The sequence below is a fragment of the Pleurodeles waltl genome, chromosome 4_2 (genome assembly GCF_031143425.1).
Source record: "Pleurodeles waltl isolate 20211129_DDA chromosome 4_2, aPleWal1.hap1.20221129, whole genome shotgun sequence".
Taxonomy (NCBI): domain Eukaryota; kingdom Metazoa; phylum Chordata; class Amphibia; order Caudata; family Salamandridae; genus Pleurodeles; species Pleurodeles waltl.
The window spans coordinates 350,751,686-350,771,880 of record NC_090443.1 but is presented as its reverse complement, the minus strand read 5'-3'; the positions used below and the strand labels follow the sequence as shown (position 1 = coordinate 350,771,880).

The 20,195-nt window shown below is 46.8% G+C and overlaps 1 protein-coding gene across 1 annotated transcript in view; it reads right to left on the bottom strand.

Annotated features, from left to right (window-relative positions):
- KIF14 (kinesin family member 14) overlaps positions 1 to 18,684 on the bottom strand; it is a 349,189-nt gene extending 330,505 nt beyond the window's left edge. The window contains exon 1 of the mRNA XM_069231431.1: positions 18,573 to 18,684. The gene's annotated coding sequence lies outside the window, so the exon portion shown is untranslated. The remainder of the gene's footprint in view (positions 1 to 18,572) is intronic.
- Positions 18,685 to 20,195: the final 1,511 nt, after the last annotated feature.

The window sequence follows — 20,195 nt, the reverse complement described above, 5'->3', positions numbered from 1 at the left end:
CCCACTCCTCCCAGCCTCTGCCTTCTGTGTCATCTAGTAAATTATGCATTCAGCAATATGGGTACCCATGGTGTGTTTGTGTTAATTCTGCCACAGCACTTGCCTGGGGTGGGTGAGTCAGGAAAGTAGTAAGCAGTGTGGCAACCCCCTGATCCAGGACACTACCCCCTCAAGGCCTTCTTTTTGTCCAATCAACCCCAAAGTATTTGCCACCCTCTGGTAAACACCTCATTCAGCCCCAGCAACAACAAAATTAAGGAAACTTAAGGAGATTAGCTGTTTGAGAATCGGCTGGGAGCCAAATACAGCCAAAATGTAGAACACACGTTACACCACACCTTGGTTCCAGATACACAAATGTGCACAGTTCAAAAGCCTCACCACACCTTCAAGGCACTACACAACACAGGCCCCACCTACCTGAACATATGCATCTCCTTCTACCAACTCACCTGACACCTCCACTCTGCCAGACACCAACTCATACTCATGCCACAGACACAGATCCATACACTGGGCCTGGTCTTACATCACAATCAAAGAGTGGAACAACCTCCCACTACACAGCAAAGCCTCCTCTTCCCTTCCTAAATTCTGCAACAAGATGAAGACATGTTTTTGTAATAAACTCCCTTTGCCTTGTTGAAGCTAGGCACACACCTCCTAAGCACCAGGATACCCTCCCAGGTGATAGTGCATTTACAAATATATATAACATAAAATCACTATAGAAAAATTTCTCTTTTTACATGATCACCCCATTTATGTTGGGCTGATGTTGCTGTTTTTTTATTGTATGCACTGGTATTCTGCTAAAATGCCCCAGTGCATGTGCGCAGACCTGGGAAAACATGTAAAAATTGTTTATACTCCTAATTGACATACTTGTCATACCTGTAAGTCCCTCCTATATCGGAAAAAGTGTACCCAGAGGCTGTAAGTTAAATGTCACTTGTAGACTGCAGTGAGATATCCAGATCTGCTTGTGCTGTTTGTTCCCCACTGTTGTTACTATTTTAAGTTGGGTGGCTGACATTTTCTTTGCTGTGCACTTTTTGCTGTTTTGTGGTTGGGCAGGTTCCATGTACCATGCTGTGCATTTTATTTAAGTATGCTATGTACTTTAGTTTGAGTCTGCTGTTTCAAGGTCTGTTTAACAAAGTGCAAATGCTTGGAATTTCTACTAGAACAAACATGTAGGGTGGATTAGTTAACAGCCTCTGTATCCAGCTGACCTCAAGGATGCCTGATATGCTTGCTTGTTGTTTACTTGTTCAGCTGCCCTGCCATCAAATTAAAGGACTCTATTTCCTGCCCAGATTCCTACCAGCCTTTTGACAGGAAACACAGTAATCTTCAGGAAGACTCCAGTGCCTAATATATTTGTTTGCTCAACGTTCTATATCCTGCCCAAGACAGCCTACTAATTAACAGGAAACGCTTAGTAATCTTCAAGAAGGTTCCAGATTAACACCTGCATGACAGGTTATAAGGCTATAAATACTGCTTTCGAACTCAGTCCCCTGTTTGGCTTTGATCTGTCTCGAAAGAGACGTTTCTCCCTTTAGAGGTGTCCTTGAGTTCCAAACATCGGCACCTGCGGCAGGAATAAACCTGAACATCTTCACCAGGAAGCTGAAGGCTGGCAACCACTCTTAGAAATCCATCCCTTCAAGACAGCTTCCAACAGTCTTGAAACCTGGTCTATCAACCGACTCCACTGTGCCTTGACTATGACCATCTTTTTGCCATTTGACGATCCAGCTACGCTAGACCATTACACGGACATCAGGTTATTGTTAGACACACGGGGGCGTGGCCAAGGACCCGGAGATGGCGCACGCCTGAACTCTTAGCTCCGGAGGGGCCGGCGAATAGAAAGTCAAAATCGTGCCTTCCCCGGGCCGAATGAGGTCCAGGCTGCGGGGCGAGACCAGAGGAGGGGGCCGAGCGTGTGTGGGCCCCTGCGGCAACCCCGGGGGTGCCGAATCTGCCCGTCGGGGACTTCGGAGTCTGCGGGCCTGAGCACGTGACAGAGGCCGCGGCCTTGCGTGGTGCCGAGAGCCGAAGTGGTGAGTGCACGGACGGCACAGAACAGCGGGAGGCGCCGAGCAGGCTCTCCGGCAGCGGCGGAGGTGCTGGCGGGGGCCAGGGGGCCCAGGTGAGATCGCGCACAGCTGAAGCGCACAGAGACTGTGCCACTAGAAGCGCACGGCCCCGGAATAACAGAGGGGGCAGGAACGGGATCGAGGTCGCGGCCTTGGGCGGGGCCGTAGGTTGAGGCGGCCCGGAGGCCTTGCGTGGACCAGAGGAGAGGGCCGAGCGTGTGTGGGCCCCTGCGGCGGCCCTGGGGGCCGAAGTGGTGAGGGCCCAGGTGAGATCGCGCACTGTGGAGGCGCACGGAGATTGAGACACTGGATACGGGTGACCCCAGAAGAACACAGGGGGCAGGCCCGTGATCGGGGCCGCGGCCACGGGCAGGGCTGCAGGTTGAGGCGACCCGGAGGCTGAAGAAAGCGGAGGTTGCCGGCGGAGACTACGAGCTGGGGTGGAGATGCCATTTGGGTTCTGGTGGCCCAGCGGAAGTCGCACTCTGACGGGTGGTGAAGTGGTGCTGCTCTGGGCCACGGACGAGGCCCCTAGGAAGGATTGGGGACGAAGCGAGGCCAAGAGCGAGAGAGAGGCAGTGTGGAACGATTTCGAGGTAGCGACGTGACCCGGGGTCAAACTGCGGGGCTGCTTGACTTGAGGTGGGCCTTTGGGCCCTGGTACACACCGAAGAAGCGGAGAGAACGAGGGATAACGGGACCTGGTGGACCCCTGCAGACACCGGTGAGCTAGATGCATGGTGGCTGGTTTGACCGAGCCGGGGGCCGGATCGGGGTGGCCCCGGACGGAGGTGGCCCGTGACCCATGGGGGTTGAATGAGTACCCGGGGCTGAGGAACCCAGAAGATAGGATCAAGCAAGCGAGGAAAAAGGGCCGACTGATGAAGCTGGCGGATGGCGGATCGCGCCCCCGGGGGCGAGGGGCGGATTGCCTAAAAGGTTGAACCGTGGACTCCCCCGGGCGCATTGGAGTACTGGAGATCCATAAAGGAGTAGGACTGAGCACAGAAGTGTTCCTGGTGCAACAAGGGAGACAAGCGGGAGGAAATTTAGTGCCACGATGAAGAGTGACAGTTGAGAGTCCATGACGGGCTAAAGGACCTGGAGCTGAGATGGATAGCGCTTAAACGTAGAGCGCCTGGGGAGAAGCATTCCGAAGCGGAACAACTGAAACAGCTGGGGCAGCTGTCGGGGCGAGGTCCGCTGTTGATCAGATGCCCCCCAGGAGCCGCCACAAGAACAGAACCATGGCCGCTGCAGCTCAGTCCGGGAGCGATGACTCGGACCCACAGGGCCACATGCAGATCAAAGTCCAGGATACTTTAGATAAAATACTCGGGGCGATCGAAGACACCAAAACAACGTTGCAACGGGAGATCAGTCAAGTAGCTGTGGAGGTGAGCCTACTGAGAGCGGACCACCATAAACTGGCAGACAGAGTCAAAGAGACAGAAACTGTACTGGCCGAGATAGCACCAAAGCAGAAAGACCTGAGGGCTGAAGTGACCTCCCTGGCCGACAGAGTGGCGCAACTCGAAAAAAGAGCTGAAGATGCGGAGGGGAGGAACAGAAGGAACAATGTGCGCGTGGTGGGCCTCCCGGAGGGGGCTGAGGGGGAGAACATTGTTGAATTTCTGGAGAAATGGTTCAGTACCTCAGTGGCGCCGGGGCGCTTGACCCCATTCTACACGCTGGAACGAGCACATCGGGTGCCGGCGAGGCCCCTTGCCCCGGGGAGACCCCCCCGGGCCGTGATAGCTAAACTCTTACACTACAGAGACAGGGACTCCCTCCTGCAAAGGGCCAGGGAGACGGGCCCATTTAAAGTCGCAAATGGGGAGGTGACACTGTTCCCGGACTTTACCCTGGAGGTGCAAAACAAGCGGTCTTCGTTTCTGGCAGTTAAGAGAGCCCTAAGAGAGGAGGGAATCCAGTATTCGCTACTCTACCCAGCCAGATTGAGAGTGATGCTGGAAGGGAAGACAACATTCCTCCAATCCCCTGAGGAGGCGTGGGAATGGCTTGAGTCACGTGGCCCTCAGGCGGGGGGTCCCGTTGGAGAGGGCCCGACCGGTGGCAATGCTCGCCGAGCCCTGAAGGGAAGGAAGACCAGAGACCGCAGACGACTGGCGCCCACACAAACACAGAAAGAGAAAGGCAGGAAGGAAGCACTGGAAGCGGCAGCACGCATGGGTGGGGAGGCATCCCCTCAGGAAGGTTCTGGGAATGAAACGGACGACACGTTGGTGTCCTCTGCGGAAGACCTGGAGCATTCAGCCCGAGCCCCGAAGGTGACCCCACAAACAGCTGACGAACTTGGCTAGCCAGGGCCTGCGGAAGGCGCCGGGGACTGGGCATGTCAAGCGTAATGGCGGCCCCTCCGGACTTGGCCACCCCCCCGGAACAGAACCTCGCCCATTCAAAATGGCGAGTACCGCTGATCAAAAGTTGAACAAGTTGCACGGTTGCATAGTTTACTGGGCAGCCTACAGGTTAGGAGGTGCCCTGGGGATGGGGAGTTGGGATACACAGTTACAAGTTAATATGGCAATGTGGGTGGCGGAATTTGACTGCGGCAAAGACATGATGATGTGGGAAAATATCCTTGCGACTGGGGAGAAGCGGGGGTATTGTCACCAGAATGAAATCATGCAATGGCGGACTATAATTTATTGACCTGGAACGTTAGGGGGATGGGCACTCCAGCTAAAAGGCACAAAATACTCTCTTACTTAAAGAGAAGGGGAGTACAGGTGGCATTACTACAGGAAACACACCTGGCGTCAGGCGCAGGTGGAGGGGGCAGGTGTTTGCAACAGAATACTCAGCTTATGCAAGGGGCGCTTTAGTATGGATCAGAGCGGGGGTCCCCTTCATATTGACCTCTTCCAATATAGACCGGGAGGGAAGATTCGTGATATTGGAAGGGAAGCTACAAGGTATCCCAATAGTCTTAAGCTGCATATACGCCCCCAACCAAGACCAGGTCCCCTTTATGACGAGCCTATCGAGACACCTCACACGCCAAAGCGCTGGGGAGCTATTAGTAGGGGGGGACTTCAATGCAGTACTAGACACAAATCTGGACAGGTCCACCCCGCCTCTGCATGGGGCAGCGACAATCAAAACAGCCAGAAGGCTGAGTGAGTGGCTGGACATGTGGGGGTTGTCGGACGTCTGGCGAATGCACCACCCAACGTCTAGTGAATATTCATACTACTCGGGTCTCCACCGAGTGCATACCAGAATTGACAGAGTAGTCTGCACAGCAGGCCTGATAAGTAATATGACACGCTCAGAATACTTAGCCCGCACTTTGTCTGATCATAATCCCTTGTTAATAACGATGAGGATGTCGGAGGATAGACCCCTTATACCATCATGGAGGCTTTCTCCCTCGGCACTTGAGGACCAGGCGTACAGAGAGGCCCTACGCGGCCACTTGGCAGAATATATTGAGACGAATAAGGGGTCTACTCCTTCTAGGGCCTTAGAATGGGAGGCGCTTAAGGTAGTGACAAGGGGCTTCTGCCTGGGGCAGTCGGTGGGGGTGAGGCGTACACTTGAAAAAGAATTGAATGACCTGGAGAAGGATATGCACGAGAGGGAGTTGGGTCAAGGGAAGACAGCGCAGGAGAATGAAGAATATAACCAAGCTTGTAGGGAACACTCCCGCATTGAAGAGCAACTCCGGTGCCACGACAGGCAAAAATATCTAGCATCCCTACATGCGGAAGAGGGTAGATCGGGGAGACAACTGGCGTGGCTGGTCCGCCCGGGAGAGCAGGGTGAGCCCATCACATGTGTAATAGACGGGGAGGGGTCTCGCAGACTCAGACCGGGCTCCATAAACGAATCGTTCAGAGAGTATTACTCGCAGTTGTACGGGAAACCCAGCGAATTGCAGATGGAATCTTTCAATAGATACCTACAGCAAATCCCACTACCAACACTGAGCGCAGATGAGAGAGACAGCCTGGGGGGACCAGTAACGCTAGAGGAAGTAAATGAAGCTATAGAACAGTTAGCACCCGGAAAGACCCCAGGGACAGACGGTCTCCCCATGGATTTCTATAAAAAATACAAATTGCTGCTGGCCCCCCAATTGACAGGGTTGTACGCGGAGGCGCTGCAATATGGAGAACTACCACAGACAATGCGGGAGGCTTTAGTGGTACCGCTCCCCAAGACAAAAGACAGGGAAGCTCCGGTGACGGACTTTAGGCCTTTATCTATGTTAAACAGCGACTTCAAAATACTTAGTAAGATAATGGCTGCCCGGTTGCTCCCTCTCATGACAAAGTTAGTGCACGCTGACCAGAATGGTTTTGTCCCCGGCCGTAGTACCTCCCTGAACCTGAGAAGGGTGTTTACGATCTTGCACATGCCCAGGGATCAGAGACCGCCAGAGGGAGCCTTACTCGCGGTGGATTTCGAGAAGGCCTTCGATTCCATCAGATGGGACTATTTAAGGACTGTGATGCTTAAAATGGGGCTGGGGGAGAACTGGGTAAAATGGGTGGACTTGCTGTACTCATCCCCGTTAGCAAGAGTTAAAACCGGAAGGATGATCTCCAGTGCATACCCAGTATACAGGGGAACTAGGCAGGGCTGCCCCTTGACCCCGCTACTGTTTGCCCTGGCAATCGAACCCCTGGCATCGCAGCTGCGATGTGAAGGCGTGGGCAAGGGAATTATCTGGGGTCCGTCCGAACATATAGTCTCCCTGTATGCAGATGATATACTTATTTACATGAGGGACGCGTCAAGAGGACTCACGTGGGCATTGGGAATACTGGAAGACTTCGGGGGCCTATCGGGACTCCGACTTAATCAGAGGAAAACATATGTATTCCCCGTGATGTCAGACAGTGCACGCCCAGATGCGTGCCCAGCTGACGTAAATTGGGCCCCGCGGACATTTAAATACTTGGGCATACAGATATTTCACGAATTAAACGATCTTAGGGACGGTAACCTCGGCAGGACGCTTAGATCATTGCGCTCCTCGGTGGGGTTTTGGAGATCATTAAAACTAACAATCATGGCCAGGGTGGCGCTCTCAAAAATGGTCATGCTACCACGCCTCCTCTACTATTTTGCTAACTTACCACTACAGATCCCCGCGGCATGGTTCCGAGAGTTGAACGCCTTGCTCAGAGAACTAATATGGGATGAGGGCCGCAGAAGAACTGCGCTCTCGACCATTTGTAGGCCGACGAGGTTGGGAGGCCTGGGCGCCCCAGATTTCGTAGGCTATTACCTGGCATCTCAGTTACAATGGGTGGCCGGCTGGCTAGCGGGTAGGGGGCGGCTGGACCTGGCCACCGCGAACGGTGAAATTGACATAGCTCAGATTGCAGCAAATATGGCGGGCAGGAAGATGGCCCCCATTAGAGGCAACATAATGTACAATGTGGCGATGAGATGCTGGAAACAATGTGAGAGGAGGACTGGAGTGGGGCCACCATACTCTCCCGCTCTGCCGCTGGCGGCCGTCGCTCTGGACGTAAGGGCGGAGGGGCCAGGGGGACTGGGTTTGGGGCCTTGGACGAGAGCAGGGATAGAGACAGTGGGGGAGCTATTCAAGGAGGGGGTGCTGAGGAGCTTTGCTGATGTAGTAGAGGGGGGGGTCCCAATAGGACAGTTTTTACTCTTTGGAAGGCTGGTGCATACCCTGAAGGAGCATTGGACCACGGTCAATGCAGAACCCGCTCCCCACGGAGTGTTGCACCTCCTGCTGACAGAGGGAGAGGAAACTCACCTAATAGCAAAAATATACAGGGCCCAGATAGAGGTAGCAGTGGATCCCCTGCGACCCCTAAGAGAAAAATGGGTGAAGACAATTGGGCGGGACCTGACCGAGTCAGAGTGGACTAGAGCACTTGCTTACCCTGGGGTGATCTCACGCAACACTAGGCTGAGATACATACAATACAACTATCTACACAGAACATACCTTACTCCTCAACGACTGCACCGCATATACGGGGGGGAGCCCAGGACTTGCCCCAGATGTGGAGACGGGGAACCCGACTTTGATCATATGATGTGGGGATGCACGATGCTCCAGAGGGGATGGACGGCGATGACGACTAATCTCATGGAGCTGTTCGGTACGGAACTCCGGCCAACCCCCGACATTTGTCTATTGGGCCTCAGAGCTAGTGCCAAATGGAGCAGGGTAGAGAGTCGCTTCCTTGACCTGTCCCTGGCCCTTTACAAAAGGCTGATTACGAAGGGTTGGAAATCGAATGCACCCCCTTCATTGACAGAATGGAGAGGCGATGTCACAAGATGGTCCAGAGCTGAACTACAGGTCCTTAAGGCCGAGGAGGCCAGGGGAGCCCGCCAGACACCCATCGCCCCGGAGTGGGAAAACCTAGTGATAAGGTGGGACGGCCTAACGAAGGGACTAATGGTACCTGAGGGGATGGGAGGAACCACTTGAGAGGGTCACCTGATGTGCTTGTAAGCGAAAGTTCCAGAAAACAGGATGGGAGGAACATCAGGAGCCCCGCTGGCCCGGGCGCAGAGGGAGCGAGTACAGAGGACAGGACGCAATAACTAAAAGAACGAAGGAGGGAGGGGAATAGTAGATAGATTGCTCCTACATAGTATGAAACTCTATGTCAACCCCCCCTCTCTGAAGCTAAGCAGCCACACCCACATGAGCCATTAAGCCTATATACAGTTTGAAGTGGAGTTAAGTCTGTTATCAGGTCACCAATATTAAAAGTAACGAGGGGCATTGTAAGTACTGTCTCCATAAAGTCGGATTGATTAAGTGATGGGAGCAATATTACACAAGTATTATTAAACTACTGAATTGAGCAAGTAATTGTGAAACACAATGCAAACAAAGCAAAACAGTGGTGCGGACAACTTAAGAGATGTGTATAATAATGACAAAACGTTACTGTAAAATGACCTACAAATGTAAAACAGCAAACAGTTAAATAAAAATATATTTGAAAAAATCAAAAAAAAAAAAAAAAAAAAAAGGTTATTGTTAGACACACTAGCAATCCAAGTTTAAATAAGAAAGCCTTGGCTGGAGGAAAAGGACTAGTTGTGTGAAGTAATAACATTAAGGACAGATATAAATTTTGTAATCATCTGAGCAGAGACTAACGGATATGTACGCAGGAATCAGTGCAGGGTTCAGTATTCAGGCCCCTTCATATGGGCTTGAATTTCATGTAGTGATTCTTGTTTGGCATGATTTTATTAAGGACTCTCACCTCTAGGTGATTCTAAAGCATTCATATATGGCTGTCTGAAATGATTGTGTTCTTGTTGCATTGTACCTCTCCCTACTGAAAGAGTGTGTCTTACCACAAGAACTTGAGTCCTGATCAGAAGGATTAACACTCACCCACCATCCTGTTCATGTGTGCTCCATGTACACCAGAACCATCACTATCTCCAAACCCCTTTCCTCTATGGTTAGTCACAAGTATCTCTAATTTCTTCTGACACAAAGGATTAACTTCAAAGGGTACTGGTGGAAGATATATGCATCAGCATAAGTTCTGGGAATTCTGGTGAGAGGCCATGGTGTGACATGCAGCACACATAGGTCCACTACCAAAGTGAGAATGCAAAACATGACTGCGGGACTACCACTGTAGCCTGAGCCGTTTTAAAACTGCAAATGTGTTCTGTAAAATAACTCCCTTTGACTGGCTTAAACTCTCTTTTTAAATATGAACATATCACCCCAGAGTAGACCTTAAATGCACATGGTGCCAGGGTGGTTGGCATTTAAAAGTAGTACATGTAAATGTTTAATTTTAAACATGTCCTTACATTGACAAGGACCTAAAAGATACTTTCACTATAGTAGCGTGATTGGTTCCATAGGAAAGCACTGGAATACAATATTAAAATTAATAATATTTTCTCTTCTTGGAAACACCTTTAAAAGTCACCTTTTACCTGCTTGAAGCCTCTAGAAGCCAGTTGTACCGAGCTTCAACTGTCGCCCAGGAGCTGAATAGCCCCTTTGATTAGTTACGAATCTGCACCCAAAGATAAGACAAATAACTTGGATGTGGGGAGGCATTTGATTGCTCTGACAGGATGACCATCTGGGCTGTGCCATGGAACCCAATTAACTTCATAGAAGCATATCCTGTCACAATTAGATGTAGTTAACATATGGGCCTGTCCCCTCCTTTGTCCCTCTAATCAGCCATGGCACCAATCCCTTTGAGAGAGGAGCTGCCCCAGAACTAGTTCTAAATGACCACGGAGGAAGGTTCCTCATTTCCCTGACCACACATCTAGGGTGGGTACAGAACCACAGACTGCAAAACCTTTCTCTCCAAAGACTTCCACAGGACCGGGACAAACTTGGCATGTCAATCTGACGAAGATAAATTGCTGCTATGCCAAACATTCTGGTTGCTCCTGCTCAGTGCTTTTCCGCAGCAGAAAATGTGTTTCTGCATGGACATCGCAGAGAAGGTAGCAGGCCTCTTGGAGCCCTCTTTGGCTACAGCTTTCAACCTTGCCCCACTGGAGGAATCCCAGCTCTAAAAAAGTGACTGAGTTCAAAGATAGAAATCTTCATTGAATGATGGCACCAAAAGTATCCAGCCATCAAGGGAGCTTCCTTGGGCACGGATTTTGAATTTCTCCCATTCAGAGTATTCCTGCCAAATGTCAGCAGCTTCACCTTAACTTCATCCAGTGGCTATCTGGCCTTGTGGAGCCCATCTCTGCCACAGCCTTGCCCTGCTGAAGATTTCTGACTTCCATTTCAGAGACTAAATCAGAAGGTAAAGCTTCTGACCAGGGCGAATCTGGTATCTCTATCCGACACGCGCTCCATCGCTGTTGGCCTTAAAAAGCAGCTAAGTTCCGGTCAAGTGCAAACAGACGACCGCAATTGGCACTTACCACTTTTTGGCACTATTTTCACATTTAAACTGTATATAAATCATTTATCTGGTTATTTTAATTGGCATTTGGTGTCATTTCGTTTATTATATTATTCACTATTTTTATGTTGAGCATAAGCGTGCAGCCTCATGTATACTTTTAAGTATACTTCTTCTGTGGGCTCAGAACCATTTAATTTGCTTGTTTCAGCGTCATTTAAAAATCCTTCCTTGCTAGTGGTCAATCATGCAGGGACAGCTCCCCCACTATGGCGAAGGAGCATTACCGCCACCAGCAGCAGCTGCAAAACTTTTACAGTAAAGCCATAATAAACTAAGTTTATTATGATTTTACTTTAAAAAGGGTGGGGGCATGGGAGGTGACTGGGAGGCACAGCACTCCCCCTCAGGGCACATGTATGTTTGGCCAGCAAACGGCAAAACATACATACGCACTAGGCTCTCTCCCACAGGGCACTGTGCTGCTGGGTGGGAGACAGCATGCAGAGCCTGGTTGGGCGCTCTGTCCAATCTTAATGCTGCTTTCATGCTGCCAGCAGCCTGAAATCAGTGTTAGGATTGGACGCAGGGCAGGCTAGGAGCCTGTGCTTGCAGTGGAGGACCAGAGGGTATAGGAGTGGCGAGAAAGGTACGTTTTTAAAAATGATTATATTATTTTTTTGTCATTCCCCCACCGCCTCGCCTGCCCCGCCCCTTTTCCCTCTCGCAAGCCGCGACTGCAGCCATGCCTCTTTGTCTCATTTTTTCTCATTGGGAGCAGGGATCAACTACTATATAATTACACTTTGTCCTGTTTATTTCTTCCTGAGGAGACTTTTTTCCTTCCTTTCCTGCTCATGTTCAGCAAAGCTTCCCTTTTCATTTGCAGGCCCACTTGTTTATTTAATTACTTGTTTTAACCTTGCAATGTTAAGTTAGCCCAAACTCGACCCAAATGTATTGGAGGCTTTACATGAGGACCAGCTCCATTACACAAGGACATTTTCATTTTTTTGTAGGCACTGGGGAGATTAAGTGATGTTGAGCCAACGCCGTGACTCGAACCATGGTCCTCGGTTCCAAAGTCGGCAGCTCTAGTTATTGCACTACACCTTCTCCCTCTTCTACTAGGTTTGCGTGGAGCGCATGAGGCATTCCAGTTCCTTTAATTGTTGCAGTGCAGCATGCCACACTTTATGTTAACATATGGTGGCCACGCCTTTCTTTCGTTCAGAGGTATTACAGTTCCTTTCATTGTTGCAGCGCGGCACGCTGCGCTTTATGTATACTTACGGCAGCAGCGCCATTCTTCTGTTTCGACCTGGCCTGCAGTCTGTCTTTCTTGCTTTACGTGGTGTTACAAAGCTGCCAATTACACGTCAAATAGGCACACCATACCAGAATGCACCAGCCACATATCATCTTTAGCACCATAAGTGGTTTTCCATCCCGTTGTTGAAACCTGGCAAATTGGGGGGGTCGTTTTAGTTGTATTTAATTTTTTACTGACTGACAGGTAAAAGCCGAACCCGCTGTGCTTCAAGCTGACCAGTTACAGTGTTTCTTACGTGGAATATTTAGACTGTCTGCCAACCTAATTAGTTTTGACTTGGTAGATATAGTTTGTAGTGAATGTTTATTACCTGTATCCAATGGAATGTTACATAGTTATGGATACATTTAAGCGTTCTCAAAACAAATCGAGATTGAGAAAAGGCAAGATCTGCTAGTTTTAACGTGTCGCCATCGGGTACTTATTAAAAAAAAATAACGTGTGTGCTGCTCACATCCCTGAAGGACTTTAAAGGGAGGCCCCTCTAGCAGGGACAGTCTCTCGGTAAAGGTGGGCCTGGCTGCAGGCCTGTGGTTTTCTGAATCCACACATGCATATATTTCTCTCCAAAACACATAAGTGTATGTTTAATAAGAGTACACACTCATGGCGCACCGCCTTTTTCTTTCTCATTATTCTTTGAGAGCGAATATCTTTAAACTCCCACATCATTGCGCATTGCTAGGAATGTATGCCAGAGAAGCATTCTATTTTCTTTGAAAACATTTCTATTTTTGTTTTTAGACAGTTGTGATCATGAACACTCTGGTTCCCTGCAGAGGCTAAGGTTTCACAGTCTTCAACTGTTTTATGTACTTTATTATTTAATTGCTACTTATTTGAAAACAAACTGTTCATTTTCCCACCTACAACACGGCCAAAAGAAATACTGTACGATTTTATTCAGGGGTTGTGTGTGGGTCCTACACGTACGAGAATGAGTCTCACACCTGGCTCAGCTGACCGCCAGATTTTTATTCTTATCAATTGTGTATGCAGGGTTACATAGTGTGTAAATATTAAATAATTTGTTTCGGTGCATGTGCTTATGTCTATTCCAGTCAATCGGAAACGACAGGGTCAGGTTTAAATCCTGGAAACTGGCTTTTACTTTTTTTCTGTGTTTTTGTTTTAGCATTTGTCACGTACCCCAAACCCAAGGGGCTTAGCTTGTGTTTAATTTGTCTTTCTTTTCGCAGATAAAATGCAGAAAATCCAAACACCTGTTCTGAGAAGCGGTGCAACCAACACATCACTGCAGTAGTCACAGTCAGGAGTCCACAACATTCCTCTGACCCAACAGCCAAAACTTCATGCATTTTCTCTTTACCAAACAGTCTCAAACCCAACAAAAAGGCTTGAGCTAACTGTACTTTTACGACTGCAGCTGACCCAACTAAACAATGACCAACCCAACAACAGCATACATAAAGAGAAAGATGACACAGCCATAAAGTGCACACTACTTAGTAGGTTGATCTCTAAACTTAGCGTCAGAGCCACTGGAGTTATGCGGCAGGGTTGAGTAAATTATGTGGCAAGAAAAGGCAAATTTTGCGAAACATTTTGTGACAGTATTACTTCATTATTTAGTCATTTTTAGGTTGAACAGATAGAAGAAGGTAAATGAAAGTGCCTTACTTATATGCAGGGCCACTGGAATTATGTGACCGGAAAGGACCAAATTATAAGACAGGGTTGACCAATTTATGTGGCAAGAAAAGTCCAATTAGGCATTTACAACCCCAATAGCTCTAACTCTTGCAAATGCAAGACCTAGTGCATTGTAAATGCTCGTTTTAAATTGGAGTGGGATTTTATTGTATGGTGTTTTCGACTTCTTAACTGCTTTGATACTTCTAAATGCTTTACACATTTTTCTTACGTTAAGCTGTTCTGCTCTGTGAGATATCTACCAGGGTTTGAGTGCAGGTTAAATTACTTGAAATCTTTACTGGGCCTAGCAAGAATAGTGACATCATTACTTGTGGTGGACTACCATCCACCCCAATTAATAAACTTCTTCCTCACAATAATGTAATATAACTGTTTGTTCATAAACACCACACTAAAACAGAACTGTGATATTGGTGAAGGGACATGACAGAACCATAGTACTAGTTTTGGACAAGATGCTGTTGCTCCCCATTGCCTGAGACTGTGGGAGCCACCTGCTTCTAAATTCATGTTCTAAGGTTCTTGCCACAGTCCATTCAGCTCCTACAGGTCCAAACATTACTCTAACGGCTGACCTTGCTGCATATGCTGTGGCAGATCCAGAAGGCAGGAACAGGTGGGTAGCATAAGCAGACACATACTCCTGGCATCTGCCTCTGTGCTGCTGTCCCACAGTAACCCATCACTGATGAGCTGTTGAGGCAGAAGGCAAAGCACATTTTGAGCTTAACTCTGACATGAAATAGTGTATGATGCATGAGTTGAACTCAGAGATAACTTCCCAGACAATGCAAAGATGCAAAGGCTAAAAATGTTGATCGACCACTGCTTTGTGGAAGCCTTGGACACACACAGTATTTTGCATTAAAACAACCAATAGTGACATTGTCAGAACACAGTGTTGCAGAAAAGGGTGACTATAGATGCAGCTGTCAATACAAGTGCCTACCATGTTCGTTAAAACTGATCTGTATCATACAATTATTTGGATGTCACAAGCCACATCTTTAAAGATCTCCACAATTCGAAAAGGCTGTTGAGTATTGTTATTCCTACAGAAAGTGAGTTTGCAGGGTTTAGGCATCTGATCTGAAAAAGTGCTGCCATCAGTGCACAACTTAATGGCCAAGCACTGTCCAAGCTTAGACATACAGTGCTAGTTTGGAATTAATGCAAGAGCTCTGCATTTCTCGGAATCTGATACACGCTGCTCTGACAGTGCTCTAACTAGCCACAAGGAACCATTGTATAGATTTGAGCATGCTTCAGATGCACTTTGGTTCAATTATTCAGAAATGCAACGTTTCAGCTGAGGGAATCACAATTAGTATCCTCCGAGTTTTTTCCAGGATTAAAAGTCTCAAACAACAACATACGACGCATCTTCCCCCACCTCGGATTTCCACACAAGGTGCAAGCTACTATCTTGCTTGTACTATCCAAACTGGGTTATGCCAATAGCCTCTACCATGGATCATCTCTATCTGTTATGAAAAAACTACAACGGATCCAGAATTCCGCAGCCAGGCTACTATTACATATAAAGCTGCAAGCCCACATCTCCCCTGCCTTGAGAGCACTACACTGGTTACCCGTTGCCAGAAGATGCACTTTCAAGCTGCTTTGTATCACCCACAAAGCTATACATGGAACAGGACCGCTTTTTATCAGAAAGAAAATTACCAAATACATCCAACAAAGAACCCTCCGCTCAAGATTGGCACCCCGCCTTAGAACACCACCATACAAGAAAAAGACTATAGGTGGTACATCCTTCTCCGTCCAAGCAGCCAAACTATGGAATTCATTACCCCCAACTATAAGAGCCACAGATAACTTTTTTGTCTTCGGAAAACTACTCAAGAGTTGGCTCTTTCCTTCATAACCACCATATTCAAACAACTATGAACTGCATATGCCTATGTTGATAAATATTTTTTCAGATTATATGTATATTTCTATTTATTTATAGTTTCTTTAGAAAATATGTATTGCTACTATGTCATAACAATAAAATACACACACACTCTTTAAACCTGTTTGACTAAGTATTTTTTACCCATGGTTCTAATTATGTATTGTATGTGCATATGTGTGTGTATTCATGTGTATGTGTGTGTGTATATATAAATATATATATATGTATGTATGTGTATATGTTGTTTCTGTGCTTGGCATGTTCGTGGATCATTGCATGGCTCCTGGGTGGGTTGTTATATACTAGATATCTATGAATTCCTGCTCTCATCTTATCACACTTATCTACTCATCATCATATGTCATGACTCTATCAAACTATCCTCCATTCTCACTCTGACTCATCCCAAATCCCTTCTACTACTTTCATCTCATAAATAACTCTGCCTAAGCTCTTCCATCCGCTTCCACATCTAACTCACCAAACCTCACTCTACTACTGTGACCTCCCACACAACCCTACTAAATTCTCCTGCATTTATCTCACCCTGCTACTATGCTCTCCCTAACCCTTTCACATACTCTTCCCCCCTCCGCCCCCCTTTACTCATCCCAAGCCTTTGGGTTGAGTAAATGAAGGATATACTCCCAATTAACACTTCTGGATTTCTTTCCTCCTCCACCCCTCCATTACTCCAGTCAATCTAACTAACAAACTCTCATATCCGCGGCTCAAATTAACTCATAATAATACTAAAACTGTACTCATTATTTAACGATACTAATCCATCACTAATTCTTGTTGGGTTCCAGAGTAGCGTGCTACTCATCGAAAAGCGATTTGACGCCTCGTCAGGGGTAGTAAGCGCTATATAAATACGATTACAATATAATACTAGCTCTTTTGTCCGCGCTCACATCAGGGCCTTAATAATAATTTGCTCTTAAGTCCATTACATTCCTTGTTACCTTGCAAAGATCAGCTATGAGAGGGGTGTTTAACGTAGGTCTGGATCTTTGCCAGATATTTAAGATATCCACATAAGACACATTTAAACGCAATTAATATAAATGGAACTCATAGTCAGGAATTTAAAAAACACAGCAGGGATCTGACCCTTCTCGACCCACACTCAAACAAAAAAAGTTATGCCCCCATCCCCCCCGGCCCTCTTCATCCTATACCCTTAACCGCCTCAGACATCTTATAATGAGGACGACTTGTGACTAATATAAATTAGAAAAATATATATTACTGCATTTTTACCTGCTGTCAAGATCTTTGGAGAAAGAATTTGTAAAAAAAAACAAAAAACAAATGTACTTACAAAATCATACGATGTCATTGTGTCTAATCCACTCGTCTTTCCATTTTTGTACTGCACCCCACCCCTAATTTGTGAGAGTCCACATGAAATACTCTCATTCCCAGAAGCACGCATTCCTCAATTCTTGCAAATATACTTGCAGGGCTTCAAGAGAAAGATGTTTTCTCCCCTTCCGACTAGCATTCATAACAACCGGAAGACTGTAGTGCTTCAATCGCCTCCCAGCCTCACTAGTTGTATGTTTAAGCAGGTACATTTGTGTGATTCTCACCAAAATACTCAACATCACCGAATACAAAATGCAAGTGTACCGTACAAATGTAATTACCATTATCACCTGCCTGTCTCTAGCTTTATAAATAGCTGTCAAGTGCCCCATGCGACATGATCCATGTATTTTAAAATAATCACCGAGTACAATCTAAACTGTGTGTTTTCACTTTTTCCAAAACGTGACTAAAACGGTTTCAACGCAAAGTGATGCCTGCTTAAAAGTGAGGTGTATCTTGTGACTAAAGCTGCCTTCAGCATACATATCATCTAGACACTATAATCCGGGCCACTGGAATTATTGGATTCTACGAAAGCGTTTTCTATATAATTATATATTTGACACATTGCCTAATCCATCATCTAGGACATAATCAGCATATTTTAAAACAAAAAATGTTCTAGCTCCAAACGGATCAAATATTATAAAAACGAAGTAACAAGCGTTCCAGCAAAGTGGAAGGCCCTTTGCAACGGTTGACTAATCATTTTTGAGGTGCTTGATGTTGTATTTGGTAGTTAAACTGGTACTAATGAGGCGAAATCTTTGCCCTGTGAGTGTTACCATGTGAAAAAATTACATCATTAAGTGTAAAATGTGCCACATAATCTGACTTTTCTGGCTGCATAATTTAGACTTCTGCAACCTAATTCCAGTGGCCCTAAATATATCCCCAGAGGCTGGCTTTCATATGATGAACAAATAAGTCCTGGAAGATGTAGTCACGATACAGTTGCACATGGGCCGATAGACCTGATAATAATGACTTCCAACAGGAGTGCAGTAAGGACTGAAAACAAGATGTCGTGAAAATGTAGCTAAGAGGCAATTCACACCGGGTAATTTTGTTTGGGAATCAGACATCATATAACGTGCACGGCTTCAGGTGTTGAGCACTATGAGAGTCACACAACTGTGCTCCAAAGTCTTTCACTGTGAGTTTGACAGTTGTTATGAGAACTCACACAGTCAGGACAGGGGTGTACTGTCCAATAAACCGCAGAGCTCGTAAGGGACTAATTCGTCCAGAAACACGAAATTGGTACTCACCTTCATTCAGGAACAAGCCGCTTCTCGTTTTCGAATCCGGGCGCTTCAGCTCATTCGCTAGCAGGGGCACTGACGAAAATCCCGGAAGTCGAATCTTTGTTGACCCGACAGGCCAACTGGAGTTTGCGTTCCAAGCCTCGAGGTCAAGCCAAACTACGCCTATTTTCCTGTGACGTTTCATTTTTTTTTTTACCTCTCTTAGAAGCCCAGTCAGTAGACATACAAAAGGGGCTAAAATAAGTTTCTCTTCTATTTAGCTGATGGAAACAGCCGCTCGTTTCATTGTAGCGTTTGTTTTTTCCCTTTTACTTTCCTTAGGGAAAACTTGTTATTGTTTCTAAAATGTATACTGGTTTACTTATTTTAGGTGTAATCTAACGCATTTTACTAAATATTTAAAGAGCTAGCCAATACACGTAAACACGCTCCGCTTTAATTTTCGTAGAAGTGACTGTAGAGTACACCGAGTGATCGGGTTTCGGAGAAGAACGTCCATACCTGTCAATCTACTGACTTTCCAAATTGATGTTGGGTCAACAGTTAAGAAAGAGAGTGATCCCAGTAAAGTCAATAGATATGAACATTTTTAGAAACCTATATAGCTGTGCACACAGGGACATTCAAGTCCAGCGAAGTATTTTGCTTGCTACTAGACTGAACGCGGTTGATTTAAATTTGAAGCAACGGTGAGTTGACAGGTGAAGGCACTTGCAGGTGGTGGTCGGATCCCATGCCAGGTTTAATATGCGAGGACGTTGTACTTAGCGGAAACAGAGAACCACATTTTGCGACTGGGTTTGACTTGCAGGAGTTGCGGTAGCTAAATTAGGTGCTCAGACAGGGGACCCTATGGTGCCTGTCTGACAGAATGCTCTCCTGCCAGTAACATCCTATGGTGCTATTCAAGGCCAACTCAAACATTCATTAACGTGGTACTGCACAGGCTACATGAGGAGTTACTCACCAGAAGAAAAGTTTCAATTCTATTAAGAACACCGAGGCCAGGATTATGCATATCTTTCTTCACCTTTATTAATCAGCAGCTTCAAAGAACATCATAAATAAAGAAAACATTAACTACATTTCCCATGTACTATTGGGAATATATATCCATAACAACCATTGTCTAATCACATAACAGACACTTGTGTGTGTGTGTGTGTGTGTGTGTGTGTGTGTATGCGTGCGTGTGTGTGCCCACGCTGTGAGGACCGGTTTGGTCCTCATAGCGTGGGTAAACATTGCCAGTTCTAGACAAACACAATCCTTGTGAGTACCGGCACGGTAGGAGGACCGGTCCCCGTACTGTGTTTAGGTAGTTTCGAGCAAGTGCTTCAAAATAGTAAAAGTGCAGTTATATTTGCCCCAGTCCGCTTTAGAATAGTAAGTACACACTTCATTACGGTCAATGGCCGGTGCTCATATTTATAGGTATGTCGTGTTGTGTGTGTGTGTGTGTGTGTGTATTCAGTGAGAAAAAACAAAGGTTACAGGGATGTTATAGTTAGGCTCCCATTTTACACATACAAAACCATAGTAATTCAGCTTGTAGAGTTATTTCAAGTAACTATAACTCATGCCCTAAGGTACCTATAACTCACCCCCCCACCAGGCACAGTTTTG